Here is a 23,063-nt window from a genome sequence, read left to right on the forward strand (position 1 = left end):
CATTTGCCAGTCTATCTTAGCTAATTCACGTCTCATACCTTCAAAGTTACCCCTCTTTAAGTTCAGAACCTTTGTTACTGAATTAACTATGTCACTCTCCATATTAATGAAGAATTCCACCATATTATGGTCACTCTTACCCAAGGGGCCTCTCACGACAAGATCGTTAATTAACCCTTCCTCATTGCTCAAAACCCAGTCCAGAATAGCCTGCTCTCTAGTTGGTTCCTCGACATGTTGGTTCAAAAAACCATCCCGCATACATTCCAAGAAATCCTCTTCCTCAGCACCTTTACCAATTTGGTTCACCCAGTCTACATGTAGATTGATGTCACCCATTGTAACTGCTGTTCCTTTATTGCACACATTTCTAATTTCCTGTTTAATACCATCTCCGACCTCACTACTACTGTTAGGTGGCCTGTACACAACTCCCACCAGCGTCTTCTGCCCCTTAGTGTTACGCAGCTCTACCCATATCGATTCCACATCTTCCTGGCTTATGTCCTTCCTTTCTATTGCGTTAATCTCTTCTTTAACCAGCAATACCACCCCACCTCCCCTTCCTTCATGTCTATCCCTCCTGAATATTGAATATCCCTGAAAGTTGAGCTCCCATCCCTGGTCACCCTGGAGCCATGTCTCTGTGATCCAACTATATCACAATCATTAATAACAATCTGCACTTTCAATTCATCCACCTTATTACGAATGCTCCTTGCATTGACACATAAAGCCTTCAGGCGCTCTTTTACAACTCTCTTAGCCCTTATATAATTATGTTGAAAAGTGGCCCTTTTTAATGCTTGCTCTGGATTTGTCGGCCTGCCACTTTTACTTTTCTCCTTTGTACTTTTTGCTTCTACGCTCACTTTACACCCCTCTGTCTCTCTGCACTGGTTCCCATCCCTCTGTTGTGAACAACCCTCCTCACGCCTAGCCTCTTTAATTTGATTCCCACCCCCCAACCATTCTAGTTTAAAGTCACCTCAGTAGCCCCCGCTAATCTCCCTGCCAGGATATTGGTCCCCCTAGGATTCAAGTGTAACCCGTCCTTTTTGTACAGGTCACGCCTGCGCCAAAAGAGGTCCCAATGATCCAAAAACTTGAATCCCTGCCCCCTGCTCCAATCCCTCAGCCACGCATTTATCCTCCACCTCATCGCATTCCTACTCTCACTGTCGCGTGGCACAGGCCGTAATCCTGAGATTTTTACCTTTGCGGTCCTTTTTCTCAACTCCCTTCCTAACTCCCTATATTCTCCTTTCAGGACCTCATCCCTTTTCCTACCTATGTCATTGGTATGTCATTGGTACCTATATGTACCACGACCTCTGGCTCCTCACCCTCCCACTTCCTGGTCTATATGTACCACGACCTCTAGCTCCTCACCCTCCCACTTCCTCCCACTATACGATCCTGGTCGTGACGCCAATTTTGTCGTGGTTTCTCGTTTCTCAAAAACGACAAGGAGATGCAGAAAACTCGTCAAGACGTTTTAAACTTTAATTTGCAAATCAAAGCTGCGACATCAGAAAGCTAGTAGCTGACTGCCCATCGAGGCTTGTATACAGCATTTTTATAGCAATTTTCCTATCTTAGTTACATTATCATATCCAGTCGGCCTGTGATTACATATCATCAATATATCCGCTCTCGACTTTCCACTACTGTTTTACTCCCCAACTTAATTATGCCCTAGTTTACATTTTAGACCATATGTCCTCTCATCCCTAACCACAGTTATTTCTTAATTAGTCTTGCGTTGACATACTGCCACATATTTCATCACCTTACTCGCCACCGTTATCTTTCTACTTGTTTTCATTCTAGTTCTCTTCATGAATTAACAGCGATCAGGTCAAAAGTCATGGCTACATAGTGAATACCTTCTATTGAGCTAGCAGTGGTTACATAGTAAATATAGAAAATACAATGTGTACATTTGAGTAAATACTGTAATGCATAGAAAATACAATGCATGCGTTTGCATTTTCCAATAATCTCAGAGCGGAAATATGGCAGAAATGTGGCTAACAACAGACGTCAAACCCCACACAAACGTCGAAGAGTGATCGTACAATAGAGCAAAAATTGCTGGGCACTTAGAGGGTTGGGATGCTTTAAAAAAATAGAAAACAAGATAAGGTAAGGAGGGAGTTCGATATGGCCCTTGTGGCTACAGGGGTCAGGGGGTATGGAGGGAAGGCTGGGGCGGGGTTCTGAGTTGGATGATCAGCCATGATCATAATAAATGGCGGTGCAGGCTCGAAGGGCCGAATGGCCTACTCCTGCACCTATTTTCTATGTTTCTATGTTTCTATAAAAGATCTTTAAGAATGGAAATAGGGAATACAAACGTCAGATAGCCAATAATATTACAGAGAATAACAAAAGATTATTTCGATTATTAAGTAAAAACGGCAAAAGTCGATATCAGTTCACTGGAAAATAATTCCTGAAGGACTGTAGTATGGGACTACGAAACGGCTGACCAGCTGAATATATATTTTGATTCATTCTTCGCTATGGAATACATATCAATACGGTCGAAATTCCAGGTGTCAGGGGTAATGAAGTATGTGAAATTACCATAACTAGAGAAGTGGTTCACGGGAAACTGAAAAGTCTGAAGATAGATAACTTACCTAAACGAGATGATGTACACCGTAGGCTTCTAAAATCGCAGGAGGAAGGGATCGTGGAAGCATGAGTAACAATAAGTCCATAAAACCGAAAGACATAGGAGCAGAATTATGCGTTAGTCAAGTCGAGTCTGCTCCGCCATTGATCCAAATTACTTCTGATACCGGATCCCACTTCCACTCGTACACCTGACCTCTCGCCATATTCTTTCATGCCCTAACCAAACAGGATACAATCAACTTCCGCCTTAAATATCCGCACAGACTTGTCATCCACCAAGGTCTGTGGCAGGGCATTACACAGATTTACTACTCCCTGGCAAAAACAAATTATGTTAACTCTGTTCTAAGTTGTCGCCGTCCATTTTCAGGCTGTGACCTTTAGTTCTGAATACCCCGACCATAAGAAGCATCGTATCAGTATCGACCCTATCTATTCTTTTCAACATTTTGTAGGTTTCAATTAGATCTCCCGCATTGTTCTAAATTACAGTGAATACAGGCCTAAAGCTGCCAAACTCTCCTTATTTTTTCACACCTTCATTTCTGGGATCATCTTTGTGAACTCTTATCAATGACAAGTCATCCTTGATGAGATATGAGTGCAAATCTGTTGTCAATACTCCAAGTCCGGCCTGACTGATAAAGCCTCAGCATTATCTCATTGATTTTCTATTCTATTCCCCTTAAAATGAATGCCAGCATTGCATTTGCATTCGTTACCACACATTCAACCTCTAAATTAACCTTGCACGAGGGCTCCTAAGACTCTCTGAATCTTTCATGTTTGAACCTTTTCCCCATTTAGATAATAACCCGTATTATTGATTCTTTAACAAAAATGCATTATGATACATTTCCGACCCTGTATTCCATCTGTCATTTTTGCCCATTCTTCCAATTTATTTAAGTCCTACTGAAATCGCATTGCTTCCTCCGTACTACCCCCTTAACTTTCTTTGTAAGTCATGGTTGCCTACCTCAAACATTTGAGAACTTTTTCCTCTTTGGGTCATATCTAGTGTATCTTGCACCTTGGAAACTATTCCCAGATACTTCAGCCATCTCTCAAATCGCAGTGTAATTTCGATCATATTATAATTGGATCTTTCAATACTCACTACAATCTGGAAATATTCCGGATGAATGAAAAATTACATATGTCACTCCATTCTTCAAGAAGCAATGAGAGGCATAAAAAAGAAACTATAGGGTAGCTAGTCTGACTTCGTGGTTGGGGGGATATTGGAGTCGACTTTTAAGGATAAGCTGTCCGGGTACTTAGTAACGAATGATCAAATAGGCCGTAGGCAGCCGGGTTTCCTTAACAGAGATTTTCCCTGATAAATCTGTTGGAATTCTCTGAATAAATAACAAGCAGGAGAGACAAAGGAGATTCGGTTGAAATTCTTCACTTGGATTTTCGAAAAAAAAACCTTTGACACGTTGCTTAACAACCTACCAGTACATGGTATTGCAGGGAAAAGAAATCTAGCATTGATAAAGCAGCAGCTATCTAGTAGGATGCAAAGACTGGGAATAAAGGAGGAGGTTTCTGAACGGTTGTAGATGACTACTGGTGCTCCAGAAGGGTCTGATTCTTTTTTTAACGTTCTTGTCAATGATTAGGATTATAGAATTGCTGTTTTTTCGCAAAGGTCACAGACGATATAAAGATATGTGATGTGGCATATAGTTCTGAGGAACTAACGAGGCTATAGAGGACTTAGACGAAGGATGAAATTTGGGAAATAAATTGCAGATGGAATATAGGGTTGGGAAGTGCATGGTAATGCACTTTGTGGAACAAATGAAGGGATTGGCTGTTTTTGATTGGATTTAAAATACAGAGAAAATTGAGGCACAAAAAGACTTGAGAGTCCTTATGCAGGATGCCCTAAAGCTTAATTTGCAAGTCGAGTCTGTGGTCAGGTGGGCACATGCAATGTTAGTTTAAATTTCAAGAGAATAAGAATATAAATGCAAAGATGGAATGTTGAAACTTTATAAAACACTGCTGAGTTTCACTTGCAGTCTGTGAGTATTTCTGGATCTGTATTATCCTGAATGCAGAAAAAAACTATCGAATACTGAGATAAGCTAATGAAGTCAATACCGAGCGGATGCTACCATGGTGGGGGAGTCTAAAACTAGAGGACGCCGCCTCGGATAGAGTGGCATCATTTTAGAACGGAGATGAAGAGGAATTTTTTTAGCCAGAGTGATGAATTTTGGAATTGTTTGCCAGAGGCAGCCGTGGAGTGCGGTCGTTATGTATGTTTAAGGCAGAGTTTGATAGATTCTTCATTGGGCAGGGCAGGAATGTACAGGGGAGAAAGCATAAGATTGGGGCTGAAACGAAACTTAGATCAGCCATGATGAAACGGCGGAGCAGGTTCGATGGGACAAGTGGCCTAATTCTCTTCCTAAATCTTATGGTTTTATGGTCCTACCATTTCCCTCAGACAAAACCTTACTGATTACCCCTCGTTAACCGCCATCATACCAGATGAACGGATATATTATTCCGCAGGATTCTCTCCAGTAACTTTTTTCCACAAGGTGCCTGATGAATTGGTCTGTAGTTTCCATTAACTTGTTTGCTCATTCTAGTCTCAGCATATCATTCACTACTTTTCGATATATCAAAGTTCAACCATGGGAAGCGATGATGCAAGTATTTCAGCCCGGCCTCTCGCAATTTAATCTTTAGTTTCACTGAGTCCCTGTGCGTAATGTATCTTGGCAGTCAATGTCCTTAATCAACGTTTAGATAACAGTTGCTTCCCTACATTAATGCCATCTTGGAGAAACACACAACCGCACTGAAGTTACTTTTCGTCGTTCCAAGGTATTCACGTCTTCCTCTTTGGTAAATGCAAGAGAAAAAATATTCATGGGTACATTGCCCATATTCTGATTTCCATAAAACGAATGATCCTTTCTTCTGTGAAAAGGGTTATTGAATCTGCAGTTGCCCCCCCCCCCCCACACACACACACACACCTCTTAATGTAACATCTCTTCGGATTTTCCTTTAACTTTTCGGCTACCGCTACCTCGTCATTTTGTTTGCGCCCCAAATTTACTTCTTCTGTGTACCCATTACATTAATGCAGGGACTTGCTTGATTGCAACTGCCTGCATTTTAACCCTGTTTCCCCCTGGTCAAGACTACCAAATCCCTTGTCATACCGGTTCCTTACATCTACAGGCCTTGCCCAATTTACTTCGATAGATATTTATTTTTGTTCTGTGCACTGCTAGGATAAAAATTTCACGATATCGCATTTCTGTTAATTCACAACATGCCGTAAGCAAATCATCATAATCGTAGGCGTGTAAAGGAAGAGAAGCCCTATCTAGGGTCGGGAGTAAGAAGAGATTCTGTTATAACGTTCACAGATTTTTGATAAGTCATTCATGTATTGGCAGAGCAAATGTGGACCATGGAAGAAATATGTCAAAGATAGGTATGAGTAGTTTACCGTGTGTCGTACTCCTTTGAGTTTTGCATCCTTTACTGATTACAAACATTTTAATGTAAGCCCTATCCATAAAAGTTCCAAGTCCTTTCTGAAGGTATGAAAATAGTTGCCTTTCTTAAATATACTGCTCTAGTCGAATGAAAATCATTTACATTTCAATGAATTAGCAGCTTCAAAATGTTTCCAATACACGAAATACAGATTATGTCATTACTTCCGGTATATTTTAATAGAACAACAAATAGTCGAAGAAGGGGTGGGGTCACAAGTGAGTAACTGCTTCAGCCATCCGTGTAAAGTATGTAAATAAAAGAAAATATATTCTATTCGTATTGTTGGAAGAGATACATATATCTCGAAATGTATTTTTCAAAAATATATAGCATAGTAGACAATAGTCTGAAATACTCGACAATATAAATGAAAGTATAGTTTTGTATCAAATTGTTTTGAGTATTTGCTTTCCCACAGATTATCGAAATTTATTTCGAATTAGCCGGTGACAGAGAGACTACGTGGATGATCGTTCCTACGAAGCGATTGTCTTGGTAAACCGGGTTGTTTGACTATTATGGTTGCAGAGAAGCCCTCAAGAAATATATTTCATAAAAGATTCCTGCTCCTTTTCGTGATTCTTTCTTTCTCGGTATCCCAGACTTTAATTTTGTCCATTTAGATCCACTCTTCCTGTTATCATCGGACACTGCTTAAGGGATTCTTTCTCATAATAGGGAGGAGGTTTTTCTACGTCTTTCAGGTCTGGGTATAGAGCCGAAGCCGACTCCCTGTTATGCTTCTCCTTTTCTTTATCAGACTGCTCCTTTCCTTTCTCAATGTCTTTTTTACTTACTATTAATATACTTCCCTTCTTTCTTAACCTTTCTCCCTCCATCCTAAAGAGTTTTAACAATTCCATTTCTTGTTACCTTTTTTCCTCTCTTTTCTTAGACTTATCTTTGGGTTTGTGATTTTTAATTAGCGCTTCCATTTCCTCACCTAAGCTTACATCAAACATTCCTTCTCTTGACCATTTCGTGACTAGTTTTTTTTAGTTCTTTTTTCCCATTTTTCTGAAATTTCCGCGATCTTACCTTGACACACCGGGAATTTTCTGCTCAATATTTCTACTGCTGCTCCTTTCTCTGTCATGTTGTTCTCTTTTTCCTTTTTCTATTATGGTATTTTTAGAATCTCACGACTTGCCTATTTAATAATACTATTTCTCTAACTCTATTTCTATGCCTAGCCTTATGGTTTATCTCACCAGCGTCTGAATTATCTATTAAACTATCATTATCTCTTATTACGTTCTGCCCGTGCAGACCCCTACTTAGGGCGGTATCCACAGAACCTTTTCCTTTTACACCTCGCCTATGCAGACCCTTACACTTCTTAAGGTGGTATTCACGAGGATTTTTAAGTTTCTTTCCCTGCCCGCTCAGACCTTCGTTTCATGCGAGGCGGTATCCACAGGGACTTACCAACACCACGTGGAATTTTCCTACTTTACTTATTACTACTTTATTCGAAATTACCCCCACTGCCGTGCTCTTGATTAATCCTCTGAGCCCCGTTTTATCCCCAATTCTGCCAGATTCTTTGGATCAGAGAGTTCCTTCGGCAGTTGCTTCACACTTCTGAGTCCCCGAGACCCCCCAAATCCAACAGAATTCTTAATCCGAATTATTGCAAAAACCGCTCCCCTTTTTTTTCTTTGGGTGCACCCTTAATTCTGTTAGCCCCGTGAGGGTCCCCAAGGGACCGGGAAGCATCCCAATCTGCCGTTCCCTTCCCCGTGGGTCTCTGTCCGATCCTGTTCGTGACGCCAATTTTGTCGTGGTTTCTCGTTTCTCACAAACGACAAGGAAACGCCGAAAACTCGTCAAGACGTTTTAAACTTTAATTTGCAAATCAAAGCTGAGACAATCAGAAACCTAGTAGCTGACTGTCCGTCGAGGCTTGTATACAACATTTTTATAGCAATTTTCCTATCTTAGCTACATTATCTTATCCAGTCGGCCTGTGATTACATATCATCAATAAATCCGCTCTCGACTTTCCACTATTGTTTTACTCGCCTACTTAATTATGTTCTAGTTTACATTTTAGACCATCTGTCCATATGTCCTAACCACAGTTATTTCTTAATTAGTCTTGCGTTGACATACTGCCACATATTTCATCACCTTACTCGCCACTGTTATCTTTCTACTTGGTTTCATTCTAGTTCTCTTCATGAATTAACAGTGAACAGGTCAAAAGTCATGGCTACATAGTGACTACCTTCTATTGAGCTAGCAGTGGTTACATAGTGAATATAGAAAATACAATGTGTGCATTTGAGTAAACATTGTTGTGTAAATACTGTAATACATAGAATATACAATGCATGCATTTGCATTTTAGAATAATGGCAATGGTTTTATGTGAGAGGAGAAAGTACGTAGGGGCACGACTGTCGACTTCTTTATTCAAAGTGTGGAGAGAAACGAAACGAGCTGCCAGATGAAGTGGATGAGGCGTATATATTCACACCATTTAAAAGAAATTTGGTGGAATACATGGAGACAATGGTTTTAAGGAGAAATGCGCCAAATATATGCATATGGTATCAGGTTAATTTCGCACCTCGGTACACATGGAGCAGTTGGTCTGAAGGAGATGTTTTTTTTTTATGCAGTATGACGTGTTGACTCGGTATTCAGGACCCGGTCAAACACTAATCAACATTCCATTGTCAGAAAAGGTGGCGCAGAGTTATTGTAAATCAACAAAAGACAGAAAGACCTGACACTTTAGCATAAAGCAATGCGATGGAGTGGAGAATCAATTACTGTGAGTTGTGCATCAATGGTTTCCATGCACCGATAAAGCAGTGGGTGATTAGTAGGAGGCAAAGAGTATAAATAGACGGAGCCTTGTCGGTTTGGCTGCCGATGACTAATGGTATTCCATGAGGTCTGTATTGGAACCGAATATTTTTACGTTGTATGTCCAGACTTTGAATGATAGAATCGATTACTTTGTCGCAATGCTTGCTGACTATACGAAGATAAGTGGAGAGGCAGGTAGTGTTGAGGTAGGGGTGAGGCTACAGAAAGACTTGGACAGATTAGGAGAACAGTGTAAAAACGTTGCCGATCGACTACTGTGTCGGGAAATGTGTAGTCTTGCCCTTTGGTAGAAGAAATGAAATGGTTGACTACTTTCTAAATGGAAAGATAAGACACAACTCAGAGTAGTGTAAAGCAACACACATAAAAATTGCTGGTGAACGCAGCAGGGCAGGCAGCATCTACAAGAAGAGGTACAGTCGACGCTTCCGGCTGAGACGCTTCGTCAGACACAGAGTAGTGTAGAGGGGTCCTGCGCAGGATTCCTTGAAGGTTAATTTGCAGGTTTAGTTTGTGGTGAGAAAGGAAAATTTGTTTTAACATTCATTACAAGAGGACTAGAATATAAAAGCAAAATGTAATGTTAATACTTTATAAAGCACTGGTGGGGCCTCACCTAAAATATTTTGAAAACTTTTGAGCCCCTTAATTAAGAAAGGATGTGCTGAAACTGGACAGGGTACAAAGGAGTTTCACGAAAATGATTCAGGGCTTATGAAGAGCGGTTGATTGTTCTGGGCCTGTATTCACTAGAAATCAGAAGAATGGAGGGAAACTTCATTGACAGTTACCGAATGGTGAAAGACCTTGAAAGAGTGGATGTTCCCTCTAGTGGGAGAGTATCAAACCAGAGGACACAGCCTCTGGATAGAGGGCCATCTGTTTTGAACAGAAGTGGTGTGAAATGCCGCAGGCAGAGAGTGGTGAATCTGGAATTATTTGCCACAGGCAGCTGTGGAGAGCAAGTCTATGGAGACCTATATTTACGGAAGAGGTTGATAGATTCTTGATTGGTCAACGAATAAAAGGATACACGAGGGCGGCCGGAGATTGGGGTTGAGTAGAAAAAAAAAGAATCAGCCACTTGGAAATGGCGAAGCAGACTAGATTGCCTAATTCCGCTCCTATACCTTACAGTCATATGGTTTACTTTAATTGTTCTGGAGGATAGGAAAATGCCGCGAATGTAGACGTAGATGCAGAACGCTGCCCAGCCCGCTAACACAGAAAGAGTGTTCTTAAGGAAACAACAAGCGAATTAAAGTCGATGTCTAGTATTTTCAACAGCTCGAAATGTAACCAATCAAGCAAATAGAAGCAATTCCATCTTTACTATTGTATTTGTGGCACAAAGTTCCTCATTGCGATTTTCCATAATGCATTCCATGCAATCTGTGCATATTCGAGAAACATGGGCATAAAAAGTAATGAATGTCTTTCTGTGTTTACCAACACAGTCCACACCTCACCTGGCAACGTAAATTGTGCACGAGATATTGTTAATTATGTCTTGGTTGCTGAAATAATAACCAGGAGTTTCTGGCAAATGTTAGGCATATTAATGTAGACAAATACCTCAGGCCCGATCAAGTGTGTTATCTGACTTTGAAGGAAGCGAGGAAAGATGTTCTCGCAGTTACTTTCGTTTTATCTTGACCGCATGTAAAATGCTGGTCGACATGGGATTCCCTAATGTATCACTTGGACATGGCAAAGAATGATAATAATAATAAAAAAAAAAAAAAGACAAAGCGACCGAGGAGATTATGACTGAAAGGATCTACAGGAAAGGGTGATTTGTAAGGATGTCGAAATTTGCAGTGAGAATGCTGAAGAGTGTGGTTGAGAGGGAATAATAAATTAGTCAGGATTCAATGGCGAAGCAGGCACAATCGGCCGCTTGCTCTGATGTTTCTTCTATGTACAGTCGCGAAAAAACTCTGCAGATACTTGAAATCCAAACCGCGCACACAAAATGTTTCTGAACTTTTAAAATTTATGTCACAGGTCCGTATTCAAAATGCTATTACGTATTCAGTTTACTTCCACACTACAGACAAAAAAATAATAATTTGCACTTTATAGCTGCGATTTCACTCTTCTCTTCTTTCTGATGATGTCTTTGGTTTCTGTGAAGATTCGAAATGCTGACGGCGTCGTAAATCACATTCTCCCCATGGGGTGAAAGGTTTAATGCTTTTCCTCTGGTTTCGGAAGTCCGATGCAAGTCTGGTCCCTGAAACAATGATTGTACATTACAGATTATTCTGAAGAGAGCTTACGACTCCAACAGCATTCGGAAAGATTGCAGATAGTGCAATCAGGAGCAGCAAATAATCTGCTAGAGGATCTCCTTCACAACACAGAACTCTATTTGCAGGCTATTTCAACTTGTCTCCCTGTACCAGCTTGTCCTCATTAAGTTTCCTCCATTGTCCAATCATTTTCACTTCAAATTGAAGGATCGACGACTAATATTCCGCCGTGTAGTCTCCATCCAATGGAATGAGCGATGAGTTTACCCATTTCGGTCATTTCTTCTTTTCTTTGTCCCCACCCTCTCCTTCTGATCCTGCAGTCCTCCTATTCCTATTGTCCACCCGATTCTCTCACAAACCAAACACCATCTAGCTCTATTCATCCACCTTCATCCCTATCACCATCCTTGTTGTATCGAACTTCTTCACACGCAGGTTACCCCACCATTCGCCAAAAGGATCCAAATTGTGTTCACTTCTCCCTTAATGGTTCCCCTTATCACCTCCTTTCCAACGCCATCTCTGGTCGCGGTTTGTGTTCATGCTCATTCCACCCAACTGGTTAGATAGGAACTAGAATACCAGAACATATAGTGAAATAGTTGTGGATAAGCCTAGATACAAAGTCTAAAATCATTAGCCGAGTGTTTTGTGAATAATGCTCTGAGCTGCGTATATTTCAACGCAAAGGCATTGTAGAAGAGGTGAATGAGCTTAGGCCATGGATCAGCATGTGGAATTATGACATTGTAGTCATTAATGAGCTTTGGTTACAGGAGGGGCTGGGCGGGCACTCAGTATTCTGGGGTTCTATAACCATATAACAATTACAACACGGTAACAGGCCATATCGGCCCTTCCATTCCGTACCGAACTCTTACTCTCACCTAGTCCCATCGAACTACACTCAGTCCATAACCGTCCATTCCTATCCTGTCCATATAGCTGTCCAATTTAACTTTAAACGACAACATCGAACTTGTCTCAACCACTTCTGCTGGAAGCAGGTTCCACACAGCTAATACACTCTGAATAAAGAAGTTCCCCCCTCATGTTATCCCTAAACTTTGCCCTTTAACTCTAAACTCGCGTCATCTTGTTTAAATCTCCCCCACTCTCAAAGGAAAAAGCCTATCCACGTCAACTCTATCTCTCCCCATCATAAATTTAAAAACCTCCATAAAGTCCCTCCTCAACCTTCTACGTTCCATAGAATAAAGACCAAACTTGTTCAACTTTCTCTGTAATTTAGGTGATGAAACCCAGGTAACATTCTCTGTTCTCTCTCTATTTTGTTGACACCTTTCCGTTCTGTTGTTTTACAAGTCATGGAACGAGAAAGAATAAAGGGGGAGGGGCAGCATTATTAGTTAGGGAAAGTATCAAGGCGGTGCTCAGTCAGAACAGGCTGCAGAACTCATCTAGTAAGGACTGGGATTCTAAATTTGGAGCAGGGCGGTTTGTAACGAGGAGTAATAAGTACAACTGAATTCTATTCGTGACCATGTGTGTTGATCTTTCCCCATCTTCTCATCACCGCCAAAAATTTTCAGTTTGCCGATTCTACATGGACTAAACTTTTCTTGTTAAGCTTTTCTTAAAAAGAAGACGAGATGGTCAGATTCCTCCACTCTCTGAACTGGCAATTCAATCTCATAGAACCAGTTGTGTACCTGTACTGTTTTCACTGGCTGTACTACCACGGCAATTAATTGGCCGGGATACATTTCGACTTTATTAATCAATAGATGTTCCTATCTAAGCATAGTGGCTTAGCACAGTGGAACGCATCACTATATATTGGTCAAGACTGATCTGGATTTACAGACAAGGTCTTACATATTATATTACGATTGATCCATTAGTAGAAATAGAACAATCCAGAATAACAATCCAGAGCAAACAAACAAGAACAATATACTTCATATATACAACTGTTTAAAACGCACATAAGATCCAGGAATCTTGAAGCCGAAAACACCAGAAATATGCTGAAGTAAAAGACGAAATTGAAAGACGATGGAACATTGGAAATGACTGTGCTTGGCTGTGCTCATACGTCAGGTTTTACAGCATCAGCTATGAAAAATAATATGGTAATAACACAGGAAACCTACAGTAAAGTTAAATAACCCTCTGCGTGTTTGTCCGCAAAACCGAAAAGCGAATATGACGTTATAGATTATAGACCGAGAACAGTACATTGGAGGAGCAGGCTATTTGGCCCGAAATGCTGTGACGGACAGCTAAAAAGAAAATCAAATAAACAGAAACATTTATCCCTCTTCCCTGTACAACGCCCATATCCCTCCATCTTCCTTCCAGCCATATGCCTGTCAAACGTCTCTTTAAAAACTCTAATTTATTTGCCTCTACCGTCATAGAGTGCAGTGTATTCCAGGCATCCAACACACTCTGAGTGACAAACATACTCCTCACATCCCCCTTGAACCTACCCTCTCTCCCCTTCAATGTATGCGTTCTGATAATAGGTATTTCAACCTTGGGGAAGTAGATCCTCCCTTTCTGTTTCGTGGTATTTCCTCTAATCAAGTTCTCTAGTTTTAGGGACACCTGAAGATCGGATCACATTTTGGGTTATATGTGTGCAGAAATTGAGAAAATTCTACATGTTTAACAAACTTTCCAGCACCACTATATTTTGCGTTATGTTCCTTGCCAGTCTTCCACACTATCCACAACTCCACCAATCTTCGCAACATTCAGAAACTTACTAACACACCCATCTACATTTTCGTCCAGGTCATTCTTGTACATCACAAACAGAGGTCCCAGCTCAGATCCCTGTGGAACACTTGCAACTCCTTCAACCACTACACTGTGTTTTCTATATGCAAGTCATTCCTGCATCCAGACAGCCGATTCTTCGTGGACCCCAGACCTCTTAATCTTCTCGATTAAGCCCCAACGACAGACTTGCCAAACGCCTAACTAAAATCCTTTTGCACAACATCCACTGTCCACCTCAACAATCTCTGCCGTCGTCTTGATAAAATCTCAATCACGTTGGGAAATCACGACATGCCATGCACAAAGCCATGCTGGTTCACCCTAATTAGGCCACAGGTTTCCAAGTGCTCATATATCCTATCCCTAAGAATTTGTCCCAGTTATTACCCTACAGCTGAAACGAGACTCACCGCTCTATAGTCCCCAGGATTTTCCTTTCTTAGATAGAAACAAAATATTCTCTGCTCGGCAGTTCTCCAGGACCTCGCTAGTGACTACAAAGGCCAGGAAGATACTGCTCAAGGCACCGGCAATCTTGTCTCTTATCTCCTTCTTTAACTTCGGGTAAATCCCATCAGCCCTGGGGATATCCCCTTTAACGCTCATGAGGAGGCCCAACACGTTCTCCTTGTTGACCTGAAAAAAAAACACCCTGACGTATTTACACACTCAACACTGATGTCCTGATCATCCATAACCTTTTCTTTGGTAAATACTGAAGAAAAGTACTCATTAAGTACACTTTCTCAAAATGCAAGCAAATATTCTTCCCTTTATCGTGAGAGGTTGCATCCTATCCTTAGCTGTCATCTTGTTCTTGATGTATGCACATAATGCTTTGGGATTCACCTTAATCCCGTTTGCCACTGACTTTTCAAGCCAACACCACACACCCCACCCCCAACCCCCGGATTTCCGAATTCTCTTCTTTCGTTCTTTTCTGACTTGTTTATAATCCTCATCAGTTTATAATCCTCATGAATTTCGTTTGAGGATTCTAAGTTTTTTGTTTACGCAGAAAGTTGTGAGTGCGTGGAATGGGGTGCCGGCGGCGGCGGTGGACGGAAACGATAGGGTCTTTTAAGAGACTCCTGGATGGATACATGGAGGTTAGAATAATAGAGGGCTATTGGTAAGCCTAGGTAGTTCTAAGGTAAGAACGTCTTCGGCACGGCTTTCTGCAGTAGGTTTTCTATGTTTCTATGTTCCTATGATCCAAACTTCGGAATCTTTGTATACTTTTCCTTTTACTTCCTGACAAAATTCATCACCGCTCTGCATATACAAGGCTGCCTCTAATCTTTCCATCCCCGTCTTTCCTTCGAACAGGTATATTACACTCCTGTACTCTGTGCAATTGATCTTTAAACACCCTGCACATGTCTGGTGAGGACTTGCCAGAAAAACATGTATATTCTTAACTAACGTAAACCCGAGGAATTCTGCAGATGATGGAAATTCAAGCAACATACATCAAAGTTGCTGGTGAACGCAGCGGGCCAGGCAGCATCTCTAGGAAGAGGTACAGTCGAAGTTACGGGCCGAGACCCTTCGTCAGAATTGGCGAAGGGTCTCGGGCCGAAACGTCGACTGTACTTCTTCCCAGAGATGCTGCCTGGCCTGCTGTGTTCACCCGCAACTTTGATGTGTGTTATTCCTAATTAAGTCATCTTAATTCTTTCTTAGTACTTGTCATCACACAAGACTGTTCTCGGAGTAGCTGCGGTTTAATTCAACTCCAGTCTGAGTTCCATACTTCTGATCTTGTACCACGAAGCAGGATCGCTCTACAAGTCTTGAAACGAGCCTACCCGGTGTGCCATTTTAACAATTCCTTTGTCAACTCGTCTGTAAACACCGGCTGTCTTCATTTCCACAGAATACCTACGTGATTTCCCCGGAGGTTTCCGGTTGCCAATTGCATGAACGACTGTTTATTAATTTCAATCGTTCTTTTATGTCAAATTCAATGTGGTAACGCACAAACCTGTGGGTATATAGAGCCGTTAAGATCACGATTATAATCATTGCGGCAGTTCCTGTTGCAACGACAATGTCCCTCACCAGCGATCCTGAAACTGTTACAATAAAGAGTATTTAAGTTCAATCGCAATTCACAATTGAAAAGCACTTTGGCATACCATTCAAGAGGAACTTAGCGGGCCAGGCAACGTCGTTAGAAAGGAATAAACAGTCGATATTTCGGGCCAAGGCTGTTCATCTGGACCTGCCCAAAGGTGTCCTCCAGCATTGTGCACGCGTTACTCTGAATTTTGCAGTATCTGAAGAATCTTTTGTGTTACCACCATCCCAGTCACGACTATAAAAAAATGAGCACAACTAACACTCATGCAGTGTTTTGAACGGACCCTGAAACAAATGGAAGGAAGTTCGCACAGGTGGATTTCTTTGTGGAAACATCCAAACTTCAAACATGAGTTTTTTTTAAAGCATGTGATTAAAAGCCTTGTTATAACGAAAGGTATCCTCTAATGACAATTTAGAATTTGTTTCTTACGTTCTGGTCTTTGAACCCACAGTGCTGTTAATTGAGAGTGTTACATTACTTTGGCCATTTTAACTATTTTTTGTGTGTGCAACTAAGAAAAACAAAATTCAATGCGGTAGAGATCAATTAAGATGAAAATCGATACGGGAATCCTCAAATAAAGTCGCTGGTTCTAGGCAAAAAGAAGACATAGCGTCATTGTTGTTATGCAATGTGGATAAGAGTTTGAGAGCATTTCAAACAAAATACAAGTTACAGTATAAGGCGTGCGAGAGATTTGCAGAGGATAAGAGAGAAAGAGAGTGAGAGAGCGGGAGGGGGAGAGAAAAAGAGAGACAGAGACGACCTCCCAAGTTCAGTATTCCTGATCTTTGATTCTGTGTTAGGTAACAATTACAAATCAGTCCATACCTGATGATTCGTGGTAGAATGTCCCTTTACTAGTACCGTGTACGTTCACCGCAACACAGGAGATGAGTTGTCCGGCACCAGCCTGGTGACTCAATATCAGTGAGCCCTGCGTGACGAATATATCCAACATGACGCCAATGACATGGAAACGTTTGCTCTGCCGTATAGACCCTTCCCATTGACTCTCCAGGTGATGGTTGCTGGTGGTTTGGCTTTCACCTTACACGTACAGTTGGTCCAATTCTCAAAGCTTGTGCAGCTCAGGCCGAGCACATTCTCGGGTTGACCTAAAGAATTAAGTCATTCGTACAGATACCTTGCGACATGCAGCTCATGAAATAAAGTGGACTGAGATTTCATCCTCCAGTTCCTGTCTCACTAACCCTCTCTCCACTCTCCAAATTATATTGACTCTATACCGTCTACTCTTACAGGGTCTCAGCAAGAAACGTTGCAAATTCTTGCACCAACTTCACCACCCGCGCCCCTCCCCTTCTCCCCGCACAGATTTAACTGGACCAGCTGTGTTAGCTCCCCATGAGGTATCTCACACCAGACAAAAGGGATTTTAATATTGTGAACGGACTGAAGCATCGGAATATCTTCCTTGTGCTAAGCAAAGTCTTATTATGTCGCGGAACTAAGAAACAGTGATCCGAGGCCAATATTAGCTCAGCAGTAACCATTAATTTACATGAATTGGCAAGGTATTTACTAAACCTTTTTCTTTTCTCTTCACACATTCCTCAAACTCTACCCCTCACTCACCCCAACAAAACTAGGTAGAATTTGCAGTGTATAATTAACCAAGAGAGAGGTTGCAATGTCATTAAGTACTTCAGATTATTTGCTAGTAGGGAATGGGACAGGATAGATCTACCCAAGTAACTGTCCACTGCATATGTCTGAGTTTCAGTGACTAAGATTTAATTTTAATATTGTTTCATTCAGGATGCACACTGAACCTGGGTTCAGTTGTGTCCTCGTGTGATCATAGTGCGGATCTCTCGCGTTCCCTTTGAAAGATTTATTCTAGTTAGTGCGAAAAATGGTGATAACAAGAAGGGCAGGAAGCCAGAAAACATTATTCAAATTCATTCTGTGGAGGCGCATGACGATCACAAAGGCATTCTTCATGACAATGTGTCAAGAAAACTGCATCTACGTTTTGCTGCAGAAGTATAGGTAACAAGTTAGGTGAAAGACTGCTGGCAACGATGGTGTGGAAGCAGTGTACGTGTTCCATTTATTGTTATAATGTCATGGTGTTATCCAGCATGCTGTGGGCACGTGACTAAATGTTTAAGGCATTGAACTAGTGATCTGAAGGTCGTGAGTTCGAGCCCCAGTCGAGGCAACGTGTTTTGTGCTTGGGCAAGGCGCTTACCCTCACAGTGCACTGCGACGACACTGGTGCCAAGCTGTTTCGGCCCTTGCCCTTCCGTTGGACAACATTGGTGTCGTGTAGAGGGGAGACTTGCAGCATCGTCATCTGCCGGTCTTCCATACAACCTTGCCCAATTAGTGAAGACTTTCCAGGCGCAGATCCATGTTCTCGCAAGCCGAACGAATGCCTATATCCAGCACGGAAAAGGGCCCCTTGGACTTATTCACTCATGCTGAACAATCTGCTGCCCTGAGTCACACTCATTTGCCCTCGTTTAGTCCAAAACGCTCTATATCTTTCATATCCATGAAGCAAACAAATATCTATTAATTGTACTCGCTTCAACGACACCTTCAAGCAGCATGTTGCCGAAAACCTCTATTATTTGCGTAAAGAATGTTGCCCTTCGTATCGACAATAAATCTGGACCCTCAGGCGTCACACTGAGAAAGGGATCTGCGAAAATCCGCTCTGTCAATCGTCATCAGAGTTTTATGCACCCGACTACTCCGCTTTAGATAAAACAGAACGGCCCATATAGTCTCTCCACGTGTTGAGTCCCGTGAATCGTGCTTGCACAGTCTTTAACGTAATCAGATGTTCCCTGTACTATGGCGAAGAGAATTTTATCAAATTGCCTCCTGTGCATTCAAAAATTGATATTCGCCAGAGCGGTTTTATATGAAAGGGACCTCAGAAAATCCGTTAGCAAGCCTATGGCAAGGAGAGGTCAATCTGTCGTTGGGTCTTAAGAAAACGTGGTCGGTGTGTGGGAGAAAAAAATTCTGCGGACAGAACCCAGTCACGACAATGTAGGCAAACTGGGCGGGCACGGGGCAATTGGTCCGTTTCTGAATCACTGCATTGTTTCATTGCTAATGCTTGATTTTGGAGCACTCATCGGCTAATGTGCCTGCACTGGTAAAAAATAAAAATAATTAAGGGCAGTGGCAAAGCTATAGAGCAGTCCAGTACATAACAATCTTCAGGTCAATTGTAGATGCTCAACAATAGGCCAATTCAGTCGCGAAATCACTGTAGGCATTAATTTGTGACTGACACGCTATTCGTAATCTTTTAAAAGGTATTGTCAGAAACCATGGAAACACCAGTGCCACCCCGAGAGACCCTCCACGTCAATCAATGTACCAGAGCAAGCTGCTTGGCAGAATAATACAGGGTCCACTCCGATATCTGAATGTACACCTTACCCCGCAATCATCACGTCGGACTGTATATTCTCGCCCCCTTAAACCATAAGACCAGAAAAGTATTAAGGAACCATAAAGAAAATAATTATTATTTAAGGAAAGCCGCGGGTGAATTCCTGTTCACCATTATTGACTATAGCTTTGAAAAGCACTCACAGTGACATCCAGCGTAAAATATGCTGTATTTCTCCCGCTGGTACCATCCGTTGTAAGTTCACAACCAATACGTTTACTGTCGTGGTTCGGTGAAGGAGTGAATGTGAATTTGGTGGAAATATTCTGAGGACTCTGAATAGTCTCGCCGTTTTCTTTTGAACCTTGAATAATTGACATCAGTTCTTCGTCGTGAATCCATTTTAGCCTGAATTGGGTCGATGAACAACTGTGATTTAGTGAGCAGGTCAGGTAGTTCATTCGCCTAGCAACGACGTCTTGAGGAACTGATATCTGTGGCTCAGCTGTTAATAAAGGTGATTGATATAACAAGAAATACTTTTTTTGTGATTTGTTTTATTATTGAAGTTGATCATCAAACAAACATTTCCATAAGATGTACTTCAGATACTGTGCCTATATATCATACAATCATATTTGTCAAATATTTTTAATTCAAAAATAAAATAATTGGAAGATTATTGTCACACTCCTCGGTAGGACAGATTTGCACTGTCAATATTAACTCAATATAATAAAATTGCAATTGCGTGTTAGAACCTCAGAACGATAGATCATTACAGCACAGAAAACAGGCCATTAGGTCCTACTACTCTGTGCCGAAAATTTATTCCGCTAGTCCCATGGACCTGCACCCAGTCCATAACCCTCCAGACCTCTCCCATCCATGTACCTATCCAATTTATTCTTAAAACTTAAGAGTGAGCCCGCATTTACCACTTCAGATGGCAGCTCTTTCCACACTCCTACCACAATCTGAGTGAAGAAGTCCCCCCTAATGTTCCCTCTAAACCTTTCCCCTTTCACCCTAAAGTCATGTCCTCTCGTATTTATCTCTCCTAACCGAAGTGGAAAGAGCCTATTCGCATTTACTTTGTTTATACCCCTCATAATTTTGTAAACCAGTATCAAATCTCCCCTCATTCTTCTACGCTCCAAGGAACAAAGTTCTAACCCGTTCAATCTCTCCCTGCAACTCAACTCCTGAAGACCCAGCAACATCCTAGTAAATCTTCTCTGCACTCTTTCAACCTTACTGATATCCTTCCTACAGTTAGGTGTCCAGAACTGTACACATTACTCCAAATTTGGCCTCACCAATGTCCGGTTCAAACTCACCATTACATCCCAACTCCTATACCCAGTACATTGATTTATGAATACCAGGATGCCAAAAGCCTTATTTACAACCCTGCCTTCCTGTGACGCCACTTTCAGGGAATTATGTATCTGAACTCCCATATCCCTTTGTTCCTCGGTGTTTTCAGCGTTTCCCGGCGGCCAGATCAAGTCCCAATTCAACAGCAATGGTAAATAAAAATAAGAAAAGGACAAGCGGAGACGCAATTATTGCAGTGGACTAGTCTTAGAGTCGTGAGGCTTTGGCTCCCGAGTTTCAACAATAAGAGGTCTCTAAGTACATTGTTATAGCAGTGCTAATGGATTCAGTGGCTGTATTATCTATGTTTTGATTGTTTGTTATTCGGCACTCTGGGAGATGTCCAGCCTCCCGGGTAGTCAGACCTGCAACACATGCACCGAGCTGTAACTGCTCATAGCAAGTCTCAAGAAGTTAGAGCGGCAGCTCGACGACCTTCGCCTCATACGGGAAACAGAGGAGGCCACAGTTATGAGCTACAGTATATGGAGATAATCACCCGTAAGTTGCAAAATGCAGCTAACTGTGTGACTGTCCGGAGAGGGAAAAGAACTGGGCAGCCAGTTCAGTGTGCCCCTGCGGACGTTCCTTTCAATATTCAGTATAATGCTTTGGATAATGTTTGGGGAACAATCTATCCTAGAGGAGCTGCAGCGACAGGTTCTCCGGCTCTAAGCCTGAAGTGGCTCAGAAGGAAAAGGAGAGAAGATAATTACGGAAGTGCTAAGAGATTCCACAGTTAAAGGAATAGACACGAGATCCTGAGGAAGATAAGCACACCCGGATGAGCTGCCTTCCAAGTGCCAGGGTCAAGGACTTCACGGTCATGTCCACGACATTGTAATGGAGATAAATAGCGTCTTGGTGCATATTGGCACCAATGCCATAAGTAGGAAAATGGAGGAGGTTATGAAGTGGGAATGTAGGGAACTTGGAAGAAAGCTGAAAAAGCAAGGCCTGATGGATAGCAATCTCTGGTTCCTGTCTTTATAACATGCCAGTAAGGGTAGACGTGGGCTGAAGTGTCATAGGGAATGCACAGCAAAGGAAATGGTGAAGGAGCCACCTGATTTTTCGATCATTGGGATCTCTCCTGAGGAATGTATGACCTGGACAAAAGGGGCACGTTACGCCTCAACCCTAAGTGGATCAATATGCCTGCGGGCATGTTGGTTAGAATAGTTAATATGTCATGGGAAGCTTAGTGGCACTGCTGAGAATGGGGCATTTGGTGATCAAATAGATGCAGTGTTCTTTATGATTCTGTGAGGACCGACAGGCATATCAATAAGGCAAAATCGCAATCAGTTGGTTATCCTGCTGTGTAACACAGGGACAAAATCGTTAAGGAGACTAACACAGGACTGAAGGGGTTACATCTGAAGACACACAATGTACAGAATAAGGTAGATGATCTTGCAGGGCATCGGACATTGCCTTGTATGACGCTGTGGCATCACTGAAGCGTGGCTGAAATGGAATTATATTTAGCAGCTTAAAGTCCAAAGAACACATCGTATGGAAAAGAGAGGCAATTGTCAAAGGGTAGGCATGGCTCCGTTGGTAAAATATGGAAAAAAAAATGAGAAAGAGGTGACAAGAGAGCAGAAGAAGCAGAATTCCTGGTGTGAGTGTTAAGAAACTTCAAAGTTAAAAGACCCTGGTGCGACTTGTGTGCAGGCTTCGGAGCAGTAGTGAAGATGTGGTCTAAAAATTACAACGGTGGATAGAGAAGGTATAGCAGAAGGACAAGGTTTCGAACTCATTGAGGGTTTCAATGTGTAGGGAGATTGAGATTATTAGGTTGCTCCTTTATCCGAAGATAGAAATTTTTTAGAATAACTTTGAAATGGCCTTTTCGTACAGCTTCTTATTGAATCCACTCGTGAATTTATATTCTGGATTGAGTACTGTGTACTGAATGGATTTAATTAAGGAACTTGCGTTAATGAACCCCATAGGAGACAGTGACCATCTTACACAAATATAATGTTAGCATTGATTTAGAGAATACAAGATAATACAAACAAGAATATAATTCTGAGGATTTATTGTAATGTTGAGGTATTACTTGGAGAATTTTTTAGCAGTTTTGATCCACTATCTAGGAGAGGATGTGCTGACATTAGAGACGGACCAAAGTAGGTTCACGAAAATTATTGCAGTAATAAAAGGC

The sequence above is a fragment of the Mobula hypostoma genome, chromosome 8 (genome assembly GCF_963921235.1).
Source record: "Mobula hypostoma chromosome 8, sMobHyp1.1, whole genome shotgun sequence".
Classification (NCBI taxonomy): Eukaryota; Metazoa; Chordata; class Chondrichthyes; order Myliobatiformes; family Myliobatidae; genus Mobula; species Mobula hypostoma.